The sequence below is a fragment of the Mesoplodon bidens genome (assembly GCF_964165515.1).
Source record: "Mesoplodon bidens genome assembly, chromosome: X".
NCBI lineage: Eukaryota > Metazoa > Chordata > Mammalia > Artiodactyla > Ziphiidae > Mesoplodon > Mesoplodon bidens.
The window spans coordinates 36914195-36931468 of record NC_138163.1 but is presented as its reverse complement, the minus strand read 5'-3'; positions in this window follow the sequence as shown (position 1 = coordinate 36931468).

Genomic DNA, 17274 nt, shown 5'->3' with positions numbered 1-17274 from the left:
ATATATCCACTCTTTTTTAGATTCTTTTCCCATACAGGTTATTACAGAGTATTAAGTAGAGTTCCCTGTGCTATACAGTAGGTCCTTATTAGTTATCTATTTTATATGTAGTAGTGTGTATATGTCCATCCCAATCTCCCAATTTATCCTTCCCCCCCTTTCCCCCTGGGTAACCATAAATTTGTTTTCTACATCTGTGACTGTTTCTTTTTTGTAAATAGGTTCATTTACACCATTTTTAAGGTTCCACATATAATATCATATGATATTCCACATAATATCATATGATATTTGTCTTTCTCTGTCTGACTTCACCTAGTGTGATAATCTCTAGGCCCATCCATGTTGCTGCAAATGGCATCATTTTGTTCTTTTTTATAGCTGAGTAATATCCTATTGTATGTATGTATCACATCTTCTTTATCCATTCCTCTGTTGATGGACATTTAGGTTGCTTCCATGTCCTGGGTATTGTAAATAGTGGTGCAATGAGCATTGGGGTACATGTATCTTTTTGAATTATGAATACCATTGATTTCGTATATTGACTTCATATTCTGAAACCTTGTTACTCACTTATTAGTTCTAATAACAATTTTTTGTAGATTCCTTAAGATTTTCTACACAGATCATCATGTTGCCTGTGAATAAAAAGTTGTACCTCTTCCTCCAACCTGTATGCCTTTTTTTCCCTTTTTCTTGCCTTATTACATGACTTAGAATCTTTGATACAATGTTGAATAGAAATGGTGAGAGCAGACATACTTGCTTTGTTATCTTAAGAGGAAATAATTCATTTTTTCACGATTAATTATGATGTTAACTATAGGCCCTCCATAGTTGCTTTCATTAAGTTGAGGAAGTTCTCTTCTCTTCTTAGTTTCTGAGAGATTTTATCAGGAATGGATGATGGATTTTGTCAAAGCTTTTTTCTGCATTAGTCTGTTAATGTGGGGAATTAAAGTGATTGATTTTCAAATGTTAAACCAACTTTCGATTCTTGGGAGAAATAATAATTTAGTGATGGTTTATTATCCTTTTTATATATTGCTGGACTCTGTTTGCTAAAATTTTATTTGAAGTTTTTGTGTCTATGTTCCTGAAGAGTCTAGGGTCCTGAAGATGGTCTGCACTTTGCTTTTTATGTCTTTCTATGATTATGGTATCAGGGTAATGCTGGTATAGAGTTTTGGTGTTTTGTTTTGTTGGTTTTTTTAACATCTTTATTGGAGTATAATTGTTTTACAATGCTGTGTTAGTCGCTGCTGTATAACAAAGTGAATCAGCTATATGTATACATATATCCCCATATCTCCTCCCTCTTGCGTCTCCCTCCCACCTCCATATCCCACCCCTCTAAGTGGACACAAAGGACGAAGCTGATCTCCCTGTGCTATGTGGCTGCTTCCCACTAGCTATCTATTTTACATTTGGTATTCTATATATGTCTATGCCACTCTCTCACTTCATGCCAGCTTACCCTTCCCCTCCCCGTGTCCTCAAGTCCATTCTCTACATCTGCGTCTTTATTCCTGTCCTGCCCCTAGGTTCTTCAGAACCATTTTTTTTTAGATTCCATATATATGTGTTAGCATACGGTATTTGTTTTTGTCTTTCTGACTTCACTCTGTATGACAGTCTCTAGGTCCATCCACCTCACTACAAATAACTCAATTTCATTTCTTTTTATGGCTGAGTAATATTCCATTGTATATATGTGCCACATCTTCTTTATCTATTCGTCTGTCAATGGGTATTTAGGCTGATTCCACGACCTGGCTACTGTAAATAGTGCTGCAATGAACATTGGGGTGCATGTGTCTTTTTTTTTTTGAATTTTACTCTAAGTTCATTTTAGTTATTCTGCTTGGTATACATTGTGTTTCCTATATCTATGGATTCAGATATTTTCACCAGTTTTGGAAAATTTGCAGCCATCGCCTCTTTAAGTATTATCTCTCCTCAGCTCTTTCAATTTGCTCTTTCTGAAACTCCAATAAGATGTATATTGGACTTTCATACTATCTTCTATCTCTTTTAATTTCTTTCATATTTATCATCTCCTTGTTTCTCTGCGCTGCATTCTGAGTTACATCAAAACTCTATTCCATTACTCAACCAGGCTACCAGAGATTAATAGATCTGAAAAGTAGCCAGAGGCACTTTTCACACAAAAAAAGAAAATTTATGTTCACACAAAAACAAGTTCCTGGGTGTTCATGGCAACTTTTGGGCAAAATATGGTATTGGTTAGACGTCTTTCAATGGGAGAATGGTGAAAGTGCTGTATGTACATACCATGGAATACTACTCAGCAATAAAGAGGAACAAACTATTGGTACCCACAACAACTTGGATGAATTTCCAGGGAATTATGTTGAGTGACAAAAGCCAATCCCCCAAAGTTACGTACTGTACGATTTCATTTATATAACATTCTTGAAATGACAGCATTATAAAAATGAGGAACAGATTGGTGTTTTCCAAAGATTAGAGACAGGAGAAGGGGGTAGAAGGGAGATGGGTGTAGTTATAAAGGGGCAAGATGAAGGATTCTTGTGGTGTTGGAACTCTTTATTGCCTTGACTGTGCTGGTGGATACACAAACCTGTACGGGTGATAAAATTGCACAGAACTTAATATACATTCACACAGACATATACACAAAAATGAATGTGAGTAAAACTGGGGAAATCTGAATAAGATCAGTGGATATTAATATCCTGGTTATGATATCATACTATTGTTTTTGCAAAATGTTACCACTGGAAAACTTGGCAAAGTATACAAGGTATATCTTTGTAGTATTATTTACAACTGTATGTAAATCTAAAATTATATCAATACAATTTTTAATTTTAAAAAAGTAGCCAGAGAGAAAATACAGATCCCCCATAAGGGAAAGACAGACTGTCAGCAGACTTCTCAATAGCAGCAATGAAAATCAGAAGATAGTGCAATGAGGGACTTCCCCGGTGGTACAGTAGTTAAGAATCCACCTGCCAATGCAGGGGACACAGTTCGATCCCTGGTCTGGGAAGACCCCACATGCCATGGAGCAACTAAGCCTGTGCGCCACAACTACTGAAGCCCGTGCACCTCGAGCCTCAGGTCCGCAACAAGAGAAGCCACCGCAATGAGAAGCCCACGCACCACAACAAAGAATAGCCCCCACCCGCTGCAACTAGAGAATGCCCGTGTGCAGCAACGAAGACCCAATGCCGCCAAAAATAAATAAAGAAATAAAGTAATAATAATAATAATAGAAAGAAGATAGTGAATGATATCCTCACAGGGCTGACAAAAGTGTGTCAGTTCTGAATTAATACCCAGGAAAAATGATCTTTTGTGTGCAAAGGTGAAATAAAGGCATTTTCAGATAAAAACTTAGAGAGTTTAGTAACGGATGTACTTCAAGAAAAAAAATGATATCAAAAAGAAGGTCTAAATCACAAAAAGAAATAGTGAGAAAGCATTGGTGATCATGTGGGTAAATCCAAACAAACAAGGCAAAACAATAATGTATAATTGGTAATATTTAAAAAAAATAATACAATGAAAATACTAAGCAATAATTGCATGAAAATAATTAGAGGTTTAGCAAGGTTGCTGGATACAAAATCAATATACAAAAGTCATTTGCTTTACTCTACTTTTGCTAAATAATACAGCCATTTTAGGGTTTGGGAGTGGAGGGAGAACTAACCCAAGAAACTTTTGAACACAATATTTTGACTATATAACCTAGACTTAAAAGCAAAATAATTGTAAACATATAGTGTACTCTAGGTAGTGGGTATGTTTTTTGCAGTGGTATGGGTTAAAAATTCTGGAGCTGCTTTATGTGTGTTATCTCCTTCCTTCACTATCCATCCTAAATTCCTCTCACCCTCAGATACTACCTCTGCTAGTCCTGGTGGCTTACTTGGTGATGTCAGTAAAACCCTCATTACTGCGAAATCTGAGCCCCTGGCAACCATACACGCCTCGGTTTGGGGTTGCTGCACTTGTCCATTCACAGTTAAAATGCAGCAAGGCAAAGGAGTACCAGGAGTCATCCAAATGGATTATGTAAGCTCCATTCATATTTCATCTTGTCCCCATTTTGTAACAGCAGCCCACTGGGACTTGGCATAAAGTCTACGATGCATATTTTCTTACCCCTTATTCTTCCCACTCCATAGGGTCTACTGGATCATATGGTTTGGGCAGAAGCGCTGCTTTTACTTCCTGGATCTGTTAAAAAGAGCCCTTTCCTGCTCTGTGACTTATTCAAAGGTGGTAGATTTCTATGTCTCCAGGTATATGAGTAGACCGGTGTTCTTAGGTATGGAATGATTTGCTCTAAAACCCAAACGGTTCTTCCTGGTACTGTGCTTTTCTTCTTTGTAGTACGGATTATAAGATGCCACAATTTGTCTTTTGCTTTCGCAGGGATTTTCCTGCATGCTCCTAACCACTGGATCCTTAAAAAAACTTCATTAAATCTTTATAGGTTTTATCTCCTACAATGTGGAGCACATGTGTCTTACCAAGGCCTCCAGAGCACTAGCCATCTGCTGCTCGTCCTGCTCAATCAGCATGATACGGTCATCAATGTAATGGATAAATGTGATGTTTTGTGGCTGTTCAGAGAGGCCAGATCTCTTTGAACTATATTATAACAGAAGGGAGAAGAAGTAACATATCCCTGGACAAAACTTTAAATGAATATTGTTACACATTCCACATAAATGTGAACTCTTTCTGATCCTCTCCCTTGTTTGGAATAGCAAAGAACATATTTGCAAAATCAGTGGCCATATATCATGTACCTACAAGCCAAATTAATATGCTCTAGTAAAGATACCATGACCGGCATAGAAGCTGAGATTGGCTACTACTTGCTTAAACTTTCAGTCATCTCCAGTCATCTTTCAAGTTCTACTCATTTCTGCAAGGTCTATACTGGTGTATGTGTGAAATGGGGAACACCATCCCTTCTTGCCTGAGATCCTTATGGTAGCACCAGTCTCTGCCATATCCCATCCTGGGGCAGGGGATGGAATACCGATTTTTATTTATTATCTTGACTGTCAGCTGCAGCTTTAGAAACTTCAACCTGGCCTTTCCACTACTGTAGCTCTTACACCACAGGACAAAGACCCAATGTGAAAGTTACTCCAGCTGTCGAGTATGCCAATCCCAATGAAGACACAGTGACCAGGGAATGAGCACCTAGTACATGTAAAGACCTAGTGGACCTTCTGTAAGGTGTCTTTTTGCCAGGGCTCTATTTATTATCTGGTCTCCCTATAATCCACTCTCTAAAGGGAGTCATGATGACACTTTGGGCCTCTGGGTATCAATGTCCAGTATTCCTCTAAATGTCTCCCCTTTCCCCAATGTACAGTCACCCAAATAAATGGCAATAGGTCCCTTTGGGAAAGAACTGGGGTTAGTATTATGGTCTGTAATTGCCATAGTGATTTAGGGTCCTTCCTCCTGGGGACCTAGCCACCTTTTCAGCCAGTGGGCTCTAGGTCTGAAAACTGAGTCAGGTGCAGGAACTTGGCAAGGGATCATGGTTTTCTCAGACTGCTGCTCATTCATTGCAGATATATATATATATATATATATATATATATATATATATATATATATGAATGTGTACTCAGCTTCCTAGTACTGCTACTGCCTGTCTTACTAGCACTTTCCTCATGGCCTTGCTGAATAGTGTGTTGCCTGAGCCCTTGCATGGAACATAGTCTCCAGTGGGTCTTTTTTTTTTTGCGGTACATGGGCCTCTCACTGTTGTGGCCTCTCCCATTGCGGAGCACAGGCTCCGGACACGCAGGCTCAGTGGCCATGGCTCATGGGCCCAGCCGCTCCGTGGCATGTGGGATCCTCCCGGACCGGGGCACGAACCCGTGTCCCCTGCATCGGCAGGCGGACTCTCAACCACTGCGCCACCAGGGAAGCCCCCAGTGGGTCTTTTATTCTCACATAATATATACACTGCAGCATGCCTACTTCCTTGTGCCTTTTAATCCCTTCCTCCACTGTCTCCCGTAGCAACTCAGGCATTTTTACCGCACTCAGTGTGGGTCACCACGTTCCCCAGGCTCCTAGGAGTCACCCTAGCAGCAAATGTGCATCATTCTCCTAGGGTCCTGGCTGGAGTATTGCCTCAATCCGTTCAGGCTGCTATAACAAAATACTACAGACTTGGTATCTTATAAACAATAGAAATTTATTGCTCACAGTTCTGGAGGCTGGGAAGTCCAAGATTAAGGCGCCAACATGCTCGTGTCCTGGTGAGGGCCCTCTTCCTAGCTCACAGCCAGCACCTTCCCACTGTGTACTCACTTTGAAGAAGGGGCTAGGGAGCTCTGTGAGGTCTAATCCCATTCATGAGGGCTGCACCCTCATGACCCAAGTACCTCCCAAAGGCTCCACCTACTAGTACCATCATCTTTGGGGGTTAAGATGTCAACATATGGATTCGAGGGGAACACAAACATTCAGACTACAGCATTCCACCCCAGCCCTCCAAAATTAATGTCCTTCTTGCACGCAAATACATCCATTCCATCCCAACAGCTCCAAAAGACAACTCGTTTCAGCATCAACTTAAGTCTAAAGTCCAAAGTCTCATTTAAATAGCATCTAATTGTTTCCCAAAGGTGCATGATGGAGGGAAAATCTGGTATACAACCGTTTCTCCAAATATAAACTCTTTTGTTATTGGAGAATCTCTAAGAGATCTCTCAGATCCTTGGTTTCTCTCTCTTTTAAATGACAGGATTGGGTTATACCTAGGCTGCCCAATTCAGAAGCTACATGTGGTTACTGAGGACTGGAAATGAAGCTATCCCGAATCGAGATGCTCTGTGAGTGTGAAACAGAACAGATTTTGAAGACTTAGTACAAAAAAAAAAGGAATATAAACTATCTCATAAATATTTTGATATTGATTACGTTACAATGATAATACCACATAGACTAAATAAAATACATTATTCACATTAAAATAAATTAATTAAATAAATAGCATCTAAAACCAGATATGGATGAGACTCAAGGTATGATTCATTCTGAGGCAAATTCCCTTCCAGCTGTGAACCTGTGGAATCAAACAAGTTATGTGCTTCCAAAATGCAATGGTGGGACCAGCATAGGGCAGACATTCCCATTCCAAAAGGGAGAAATAGGAGAGAAGAAAGGGGTGGCAGGTTCCAAGCAAGTTGAAACTCCAAGGCAAACAATATTAAATCTAAGGCTTGAGAATAATCTTCTTTAACGTAACGCTTTGCCCTCTGGGACAGAGGTCCTGCTTTCTGGACACACTGGGGTAGGCGTCCTGCCTTCAAGACACACCGGGGCACTCGACCCTCATGGCTTTGCTGAACCATGTGGCGGCTCTCTAGGGCTAAAATCACATGCTAGTGGCTCTATCAGTCTGGATCTTGGGGGTGACCTTACCCCCCCATGACTCCACTGAGCAGGGGTCTAGCACCCACAGCTCTGAGTGGGAGTCATCTGGCTTGTTGAAACCCTGGAGATGCCCACCCCCCTTGAAACCAAGGAGGCAGCCCTGATAATCTCTGAATTGCCTTTGGGTCCTTCTTCTTGTCTTGAAGAATATTGTACTTTTGTAGGTGAATAGCTCTGTGGTCCCATCCTGCAAAATCTAAGAAGTCTAATGACAACTTTCCTTTCATTCTTTCTTGTCTCCTCCTTCAGTTCAAATTGGCTGTTTTCCTCCTGAGGTGGCTGATTAAGTCCATGGCTGACACCCCTACTAATCCCCTTATCAAAGCATCCCTTGGTCACGCTTATTAGTGTTCTCATCTGAATATGCTTTCTCATTTTTTGCCATATGGATAGACTGAGAATTTTCCAAACTTTCAATTTCTGTTTTTCTTTTGATTAACAATTTTAAGCCATTTCTCTCTTCTCTCATTTTACTATGAGAATTCAAGAGAAGCCAAGCTGCTCCTTCAACACTTGGCTTGAAATAGCTTCAGCCAAATATCCAATTTTATCATTCACAAATTCTGTCTTCCACAAAACTCTAAGACATGAACACACTTCAGTGAAGCTCTCTGCCACTTTATAACAAGAATGGCCTTTCCCCCAGTTTCCAGTAAGTTGTTCCTCATTTCCATCAAGACGTTCCTCATTTCCATCAAGACTTCATCCGAATGACCTTTAGTGTCCATGCCGTGACATACTGTGACCAGGCTGTTTGTGACCACTTAGGTATTCTCTAAGAAGATTGAAGCTCTCTCTACACTCTTACCTTCTTCTGCGCCCTTACGCAAATCGCCTTTAATGGTCCATTCACGGCAATGTGGACTTCTTCTAGCACGCACCTCCAAACTCGTCCAGCCTCTACCCATGACCCAGTTCCAAAGCCGCTTTCACATTTTCAGGTATTTGTTACAGCAGTACCCCACCCCAAGTACCAAAATCTGTATTAATATGGGTTCTCCAGAGAAATATAATCAATAGGATATATATAGATATATATATAAGAGGAAATTTATAGGGATTGACTTACATGGTTATGGAGGCCAGAAGTCCCATGATCTGCTGTCTATAAGCCAGAGACCAGGTAAGTTGGTGCTATAATTTCTTCTGAGTCCAAAGGCCTGAGAACCAGGAGCTCCAATGTCTGAGGGCAGGAAAAATGGACATTCTAGCTCAAGAAGAGAAAAAGGAAATTCGCCCTTCCTTCACCTTTTAAAATAATGCTTGTCCACATTGGTGAGGGTGGATCTCTTTGTCAGTCTACTGAATTAAATGTTAATCTCTTCCAAAAACACTCGCATGGACACACGCAGAAATCATGTTTTATCAGCTATCTGAGCATCTCTTAGCCCTCTTCTTAGCATCTCTTCAAGTTGACACATAAAATGAACTATTACAACCATTAGATCTTGTAACCCAAGAGAGTACCCCCAGATCAATAAATTCTCCCTTATCCAGTCTTATGACATGGCCCCCTTGATTGAGCACCCTCAAAATCAAGTCCCATGAATACCCTTCTGACTGCTGCTGACACATTCTAGCTAATTTGTGTGGATCCCTTGGGCTATAGGCCCTGTCCTCTCCTATCAGGCCCATGTTGTTCTTAGATGGGTTATGCAGCTATGCCTGCCCAACAGGAGAAGAGGTGGGGGCAAATCCTGAGGGGGGCCTCCTGTTGCCTTGAGGGAAAGAGACCTCTGCAGTGTCTTCCCACATGGGGGTGGGCTGGAGGGCTATTTCTTAATAAAAAGGAATGGGGGACTTGGTGGTGCAGTGGTTAAGAATCAGCCTGCCAATGCATGGGACATGGGTTTGAGCCTTGGTCCAGGAAGATCCCACATGCCGCGGAGCAACTAAGCCCATGTGCCACAACTACTGAGCCTGCATGTCACAACTACTGAAGCCCATGCACCTAGATCCAGTGCCCCGCAGCAAGAGAAGCCACCACAATGAGAAGCCCGTGCACCTCAAAGAAGAGTAGCCCCTGCTCGCCGCAACTAGAGAAAGCCTGCGCAGAGCAACGCAGACCCAACACAGCCAAAAATAAATAAATAAAAATTAATTTACAAAAAACAATGTGGATAAAATTTGTATTAAAAAAATTAGAAGGGCTTCCCTGGTGGCGCAGTGGTTGAGAGTCCGCTTGCCGATGCAGGGGACATGGGTTTGTGCCCCGGTCCGGGAAGATCCCACATACCGCAGTGCAGCTGGGCCCGTGAGCCATGGCCGCTGAGCCTGGGCGTCCGGAGCCTGTGCTCTGCAATGGGAGAGGCCACAACAGTGAGAGGCCCACGTACCGCAGAAAAACAAAAGAAAAAAGAAGAAGAAGGAGAAGGAATGGGCCATCTGTGCAGGTTCTGAGGGTGCAGAGGGGCCTGGGGTAGTGGTGTCAGATAATTGACAGGATGCCCAGTTAAATTAGAATTTCAGATAAATAAATAAAATTTTAGTATAAGTATGTCCCATGCAATAATTTAATTTTTGTTATATTTTTATTTGCTAAATCTGGCAATGTAGCCTGGGCAGCTGCTATGATCTGAATGATTGTGTCCCCCCTAAATTCGTTATGTTGAAATCCTAATGCCCAATGTGATGGTATTAGAAGGTGGGGCCTTTGGGAGGTGATTAGGTCATGAGGGTGGAGCCTTCATGAATGGGATTAGTGCTCTTATAAAAGAGACCCAGAGAGCTCGCTAAGCACCTTCCACCATGTGAGGACACAGAGAGAAGTCTGAGATCTGGGAAGAGGGCCCTCATCCAACCATGCTGGCACCCTGATCTCAGACTTCCAGTCTCCAGAACTGTGAACAATAAATTTCTGTTGTTTATAAGTCACCCAATCTGTGGTATTTTGTTATAGTAGCCCAAACGGACTAAGGGAGACGTCAAAATGTTCAGGGTCACTCATCAACATGTGTCCCAAGTTTTCCCAACCAAGACTCTGATTTTAACAAAATAGACCTTCCTCCGCCAAACAGTCATCTTTGAAGCTGGATTCGAAGTTTTAAACCTGGATTAAAGAACCTGGATTCTTTAAAATCCTGAGTTTGGTCTTGAGATTTTTTTTCTGTTCTTCCACTGCAGAGGATAAGAGCTTTGGTGTAAGCTACCAAAGAGACACTCTGGATTTCACAGTATTTGTTAACAGCCCTCACCTTTTCATTAGCCTTCTGTAGGTATCAATGCAACTAAATGACAGCTGGAAAATCTCATTGTCTTTGTATGATTCCCTCTTCTCCCCTCCCACCCCGCACCCCACACCAACCCATTTCCCAAAAGCCTGAATCATTGCACTGACAAGGCATTCCCTTCTAGGGAACATTTCCCCAAGACACTGCTTGTGAAAGTTTTATCAAGTGCGCCACCATCTGGTGCCTGGGACAATCCATACCCCACATACCACTGGGGATGGGGTCTACGGTGACAGCCTGGTAGTGAGTAATCCCATCTCCCAAATTCCATTTTACTGCCTGGTTTCTTGGATCACTCCTGGTAGCAGACGTGTTAGTTTAGGTCCTCTGGTAAGGAGACACTGAATTGGAGTACAAAGTACAAGAGGTTTATTGGAGGGTAATGCCTGAAAGGAAGGGAAAGCAGGATTGGGCGTGGAGAACCTCAGATCGTGAAAGTTTTGGCATCCTGGATGAAGAGCTCATTAGAGGAATCCCTCAATGGGCAGAAAGGATCAGGCCTTAGTAAGCCTCCCATGCTCACTCATTGGCTAGGGGCTGCGTGGGAAGAGCTTGGCTTCTGCTTAAATGCTTTAGCGATCTCAAAGGTGCTTCACCTTGAGGCTGACAGCTAACTGCACTCCTTGCAGCTGGATGGCAAATTCTTTTTGAAAGAATAGCCAAGAGACACAGACACTTCTTTTCAAAAATGGTGCTGGGACAATTGGGTACCAATATGGAAAAAAGGAAAGAGATTGGGCCCTTACTTCAATTAATACCCCGAGATCAGTACAAGTAGATTATACATCTAAATCTGATGGGCAAAATTATGCTTTTACAATGTAAATGATTATGTTCACAGGTTTGGAAGTTTAAGAACTTCTTAAACAGTACACAAAACTATTAGCCATAAAAGAAAAAATTGATACTTTGATTATATTAAAATTAAACAGTTCATTAAAAGATACCATGAAGAAAATTAAAATTGATCCATACAGTAGCAGAAGATATTTGCAATATATATGTAGCAAATAAAGTTCTAGGACTTGGGACATATACGGAATTGCTGGAAAATGATAAGAAATTTTTTTAAATGGGCAAAAAGTCATAAACAGTTACTTCACTAAAGTAGAAATCCAAATGGCCAATAAACATATGAAAATATCCTTAACCTTATCAGAGAAATGCAAATTAAAACCATTATGAGATACCACCACACATCTACCAGAATGGCGGCTGGCTTTGTGTTTTTTTTTTTTTTTTAATCCTTACAATACCAACTGCTGGCAAGGATACGGAACAACAGAAAGTCTGACACACTGCTAGTGGCAATGTAATTTGATTTAACCATTTTGAAAAAGTTTGGCTTTATCTAGCAGATTTGAAACTAATGCATTTTCTGTGACCCAGCAATTCCACTTCTATATATACACCCAACAGAAATTTGTGTATATGTTCATCAAAAGACATGTACAAGAATGTTCTTAGCAGCACTGTCTTAATAGCCCTTACACTTGAATAAGCCAAAATTCAAGCAGTTGAATTTTGACCAGCAGTTGAAAGGGTAAAACATTGTGATATTTCCAAACAGTGGAAAACTATTCAGCAGTGAAAATTAATGAGCTACAGCTACATGCAACAGCATGAATGTACCTTACAAACATGACATTGATGGAAACAAGCCAAGAACAAATATTACATACTGTATGACTCCATGTATATAAAGCAGAAAAACAGGAAAAACTAATCTACATTGTTTAGGAGCTCATACATAGGTGGTAGAACTATAAAGAATACCAAGGACATGATTAACAAAAGTCAGGATATCGATTATTTCTTGAAAGAGGAAAAATGGGAGTGATCAGAAAGGGACACACTGGAGGACTTCTATTTTTTTCCAGTTTTTTATTATGGAAAATTTCACAGATACAGGAAAAGTTGAAAGAATAATACAAGTAACATTCATGTACCCTCCAGTTAGATATAACAGTTGCTAGCATTTTGGCATTTTGCTTTATATCTCTCCATGTATACTTACATATATTTTTTAGCAGCTTTATTGAAATGTAATTCATATCTCATACAATGCACCCATTTTAAATGTACAACTCAATGGTTTCTAGTATAATCATGGATATATGCGACCATCAGCATATTCAATTTTAGAACATTTTCATCACCTCAGATGTAAACTTCATACTTTTAGCTATCAATTCCCTATCCTCTCATCCTCCCAGCAAGCACTAATATACTTTCTGGCTCTATAGATTTGCCTATTATGGACATTTCACATAAATGGAATCATATGTGGTTTCTTGTGGTTGGCTTCTTTCATTTAGTATCCTAAAAGTTCATACATGTTGTAGCATGTGTCAGTAATTGTATTAGTCTGCTTGGTCTGCTATAACAGAATACTACAACCTGGGAGGTTTAAACAACAAACTTATTTTCTCATAGTTCTGGAGACTGGAAGTCCAAGATCAAGGTGCCACCAGGGTTGGTTTCCGGTGAGACCTCTCCTTGGGTTGCAGATGGCCACATTCTCACTGTGTCCTCACATGGCCTTTCTTCTGTGTACCTGCAAAGAGAGAGATCTCTGGTATCTCTTCCTCCTCTTACAAGGATGTCATTCCTATGGGATTAAGACCCCACCCTTAGCACCTCATTTAACCTTAATTATCTCCTTAAAGTTTCTACACCCAAATTCAGTCACATTGGGGGTTAGGACTTCAACATATAATTTTGCAGGGGTGGGGTGGGACATAATTCAGTCTATAACAGCACTTCATTCTTATTTATGGCCAAATAATATTCCATTGTATAGATATGTCACCTCTTGTTTATCCATTCACCTGTTGATGGGCATTTGGGTCGTTTCTACCTTTTACCTATTATGAATAATGCTGCTATATTATAAACAGTTGTGTATAAGTTTTTGTGTGGACATGTGTGTTCATTTCTCTTGGGTATGTACCTAGGAGTTGAATTGCTGGGTCATGTGGTAACTCTATGTTTAACCATTAGAAGAACTGCCAGATTGTTTTCTGAAGTGGCTGCAACATTTTACATTCCCACCAGCAGTGTATGAGGGTTATAATTTTATCAAGTCTTTGACAACACTTGTTATTATCTGACCTTTTATTATAGTCATCTTAGTGGGTGTGAATGGCATCTCGTTGTGCTTTTAATTTGCATTTCTCTGATCAATCATGATGTCAAGCATCCTTTTAATGTGCTTATGGGCTATTTGCATTTCTTCTTTGCAGAAATGTTTATTCAAATCCTTTGCCCAATTTTTAATTGGGTTATTTCTCTTGGTATTATCAAGTTGTAAGGGTTCTTTATGAATTCCTTGTCTCGTATTTCCTTGCATTTCCTGTTTTTGTCTTGTTTTGTATTTACTTACAGTTTATGGAGCTTCCTGGATGTGTAGACAAATGTTTTTCAATAAATCTGTGAAGCTTTTAGCCATCATTTCTTCAAATAATTTTTCTGCTCCTTCCTCTCTTCTGCTTCTAGGAGGTTAGTATTCGGTGGAATGGAGGGCAGTAGCCTCAAGTTTTCTACGCTTGCTTCTCCCAGCACAGAACCACCGCCTTACAAGCCAGAACAAGGGTAATGGGGCCCCAGTATTGTCAGCGGTGCCGTGCCCAGGGCAGAGTCTCCATCCCACAAGTGGTGGCTGGGTAAAAGAAGGAAGCCTGCACCTCTTGGCCATAGTCACTGGATCTTAGCCTCAGCGACAGGTAGCTAAGGGCAAGATGAGAAAAGCTCACATCCTGTGCCTTCTAAGAAAATAGCCTTCCAACTGGGAGCTAGGGAAAGGTGGAGCCCTGTGTTCCTGCTTGCACCAATCCGGAGAGGAGTTTCCTTCTTGCAGAGCTAGAAAAGGGGGAGGAAGGGAATGGGTCTTGGTTCCAATACCACATACTCCCCATGTTCTAATCAAATTTTAGTAGACTTTTTATTGAGTAGATGTTTCTTCATTTTCTGTATGTCCTTAGGATAATTTCCAGAGATTTTTTAATGGTCGTACGTACTTTTTCATAATTTTCACCAGTTTCACTGGAGAGCTGGTCCACAGAGCTCCTCACATTGTCCTGCCAGAAGTGGAACTTCCACATATATCCATATATATTTTTTGCTGAGCCATATCAAAATAAGTTGCAGACATCAGGAAACATCCTTAAATACTTCAGCATGCATCTCCCCCAAATAAGGACGTTTTCCTATATAACCATAATACTATTATCATTCTTGAATAAATTAACATAATTTCAAACATCATCTAATAAACAGTCCATATTCAAATTTCTCCAAGAATGTCTTTTATGGGCCTTTTTTTGGGGGGTGGTGTGTGGTGGGGAACCAATAACCAAACAAGGTTCACATATTGCATTTTGTTGCTTTGTCTCTCTAGATTTCTTTAACTTAAAACAAACCTTCCACTTTTTCTTTTCATCTTATTTATATTTTGAAGAGTCCAGACTAGTTGTCTTTTAGAAGTCCACACGGGAGGATGGTTACTTCTTGAGTGCTGTCAATCTTCTATTTCTTGACCTGGGTAGTGGTTTCCCTATGGCATTAGCTTTAAAATTTTTTTCATTAGGCTACACGATAATATTTTATGCATCACATTTGTATGTAATCAGTACTAAGAAGAAATGAGCTATCAAGCCATGAAAGGACATGGAGGAACTTAAACGTATATACTTTAGTGAGCGAAGCCAATCTGAAAAGGCTACCTACTGTATGATTCCAATTATACAGCGTTCTGGAAAAGGTAAAACTAAGGAGACAGTGAAAAGGTCAGTGTTTGCTAAGGGCTAGTGGAGAGGGAGGGATGAATAGATGGAGGACAGAGGATTTTTAAGGCAGTAAAACCATTCTGTATGATACTGTAATGGTGGATACATGCCATTATACACTTGTCAAAATGCATAGTATGTACAACACCAAGAGGGCACCCCATTGTAAACTAAGGACTTTGGTTGATTCTGATGTGTCAGTGTAAGTTCATCGATTGTAACAAATGTACCCCTCTGGTGGCAGATGCTGATAGTGGGGGAGGTTGTGTGTGGGGGAGGGTAGGGGGGTATATGGGAACTCTCTGTACTTTGTTCAATTTTGCTATCAACCTAAAACTGCTCTAAAAAACAAAGTCAATTTTAAAATCTGTATGTATATTATATTCCACAGTTTTTTTTTTAAGGAGGAAATGTCTGGAGAGAAGTGATTACAGTTATAGTGCTCTAAGTTGCTCACATTTTTAAGAGGTATGTCAATATATTAACTTTAGACTTAATTAAGTATATTGGCTATCGAAGTCAAAATTCTATGCTTTCCCCATTACACCGTCTTCCTCTCTAGAACCAAGTAAGGAATTATTGACTTTCCAAAGTCTCCTAGGTTCAATCTTGATAAGTGAACTGCCAGATTTAGTGCCTGGGCTAATTTTGGCAGTTGTCATAGCTTCTTCTTCCCATCTTGTGAGGGTCTCCTTACAAGCATTTCAAAGTTCCCTCCAATCTCATTCTCTCCAGTGAGTTGGCTTCTCCCCTTGACCTCCAAATTACAATAGCTGAGAGGTAACAATCTTCTCTCTCATGCCCTCCCCTGAAGTTAATCACGCCTTGCCTCCTGCCCTGGGGAGAAACAGTGACAGAATTCTTGGCATACAGCTTGGAAAGGTCCCTGACTCATCATCAAGGGGATTAGACTAAGAAAGAGACCCAGCTAATGATTAAAGAGAGTTAGGGATAATGTTTCCTTGCTTCTATTCCTAGCAGTACTGTACTAGTACGGGATTGGTTCAAATTAACACCTGACTTTCTATCTGTGAAACTAGGGAGACGGATCTGTTTGGGCTAACAAAATATACTTGGGAAAAAAATGTTTTTGTTGATACCATAAGAGTAACTGACCAGAGAAGTCTGGGAATTTTTATAAATAAAATAACCACGAATATGCTTGTAAACACCATGCCGTTCCACAGCATCATTCCTTTTTCTACTTAGGTTTTTGTTTTTGTTTTTGGAGAACAGATTTTTGTCACTGAACAGAAACAGACTTTGCTGGGAAGGGAAAGAGTAGAAGTGGGTTACAAGAGAAGTGTAAGGTACAGGCCTTGCCTTCAAGGTTCTTACAATCCTACTGGAGAAAAAAATATTCAGCTAGGAGAAGGAAGAGAAAATATCTCGCTGGTTTGGAGTGCATGATCATTTCTTTATATGCCAGAGGTGAGGCTGACCTTTGACGAAGGGGAGGAAGGTTTGTGTAGCTAATTACTTGTGAAAAATGAGGGCACTGTGTAGGTTCCTTAAAAGTGAAGGCCAACAGATTTGCTTTCAAAAACACCTTTGGGGAATTCCCTGGTGGTCCAGTGGTTAGGACTCAGCACTTTCAACCCAGGCCCAGGTTGGATCCCTGGTCAGGGAACTAAGATCCCACACACCACGCAAGTCAGCCAAAACAAACAAACAAAGAAACAAAAACCACCTTTGGCAGCTGTAATTTCTCTTAAAGAATGTCTGTTCATGTCAACTGGGATCTGTTCTTTCAAGTCCTCAGCAGATTATAGAAGCCTTAT